Source organism: Schistocerca americana, chromosome 1 (assembly GCF_021461395.2).
Source record: "Schistocerca americana isolate TAMUIC-IGC-003095 chromosome 1, iqSchAmer2.1, whole genome shotgun sequence".
Taxonomy (NCBI): domain Eukaryota; kingdom Metazoa; phylum Arthropoda; class Insecta; order Orthoptera; family Acrididae; genus Schistocerca; species Schistocerca americana.
This window is the reverse complement of record NC_060119.1, coordinates 1,163,431,620-1,163,432,655: the sequence shown is the minus strand read 5'-3', so window position 1 is coordinate 1,163,432,655 and position 1,036 is coordinate 1,163,431,620. Positions and strand designations below refer to the sequence as shown.

The 1,036-nt window shown below is 45.4% G+C and overlaps 1 pseudogene; it reads left to right on the top strand.

The window, feature by feature from the left end:
• The first annotated feature begins 571 nt into the window (after window positions 1-571).
• On the top strand, window positions 572-688 carry LOC124561955 (annotated as a pseudogene).
• Window positions 689-1,036: the final 348 nt, after the last annotated feature.

Below are 1,036 nucleotides of genomic sequence, written 5' to 3'. Positions count from 1 at the left end.
GACATCAGTAATTGCCATCCCACATCCGCCACATTCCCCCGACCTCTCGCCTTCCCATTTTTTCTTGTTTCTGCGAGTGAACAGGCGACTGACAGGAAATGTTCATCAAGTATTGCAATATCCAACGGGCTGCGAAAAATGACCTTACAATCATCGCAGTTGAAAATTTCCCTGCCGGCCTCCGTGACTTCCAGAAACGTTGGCAGCTGTGTATAGATAGCCAAGGGGACTACTTCGATAGGAGCTAGGATCATTACGTGGTAAGCGTAAATTTTCTACTTAAAAAAAAAAGATCCTTCCTGGAACTGACAAAGGGAGTATTTAAATGAAGTGGTTGTACGAAGGATCCTGGAGGAAATAACTGCGGCACGGTCATCCCTGCTGGCTACAACACTTACCAGAATTTTTATTGATTTTCTTAATGAGCTACCGCCGCTGGTTTCAGATCATTTCACCCTTTCATATTATAATTCACCTGTTGTCCATAAATAAAAGATCGTAATTCTAGTGTACATATTCTGTTTGAAAACACTTCGCCCAAGGGAATATTTAAATTACTATTTACATGTATGGCAACGGCCTTGCCGCAGTGGATACACCGGTTCCCGTGAGATCACCGAAGTTAAGCGCTGTCGGTCGTGGCTGGCACTTGGATGGGTGACCATCCAGCCGCCATGAGCTGTTGCCATTTTTCGGGGTGCACTCAGCCTCGTGATGCCAATTGAGGAGCTACTCGACCGAATTGTAGCGGCTCCGGTCATAGAAAACCATCATAACGACCGGGAGAGCGGTGTGCTGACCACACGCCCCTCCTATCCGCATCCTCAACTGAGGATGAAACGGCAGTCGGATGGTCCCGATGGGCCACTTGTGGCCTGAAGACGGAGTGCATATTATTTACATGTATAGGGTGGTGATTTATTACAAATTTTTATTTTTCCTATTCTTTCTGTGATTCAGTCGGTTCCTTTGTTGGTACTATATGCATACAGTAAAGATTTTCAATTGATGTTACGTCAGACTTATGCAGTACGCT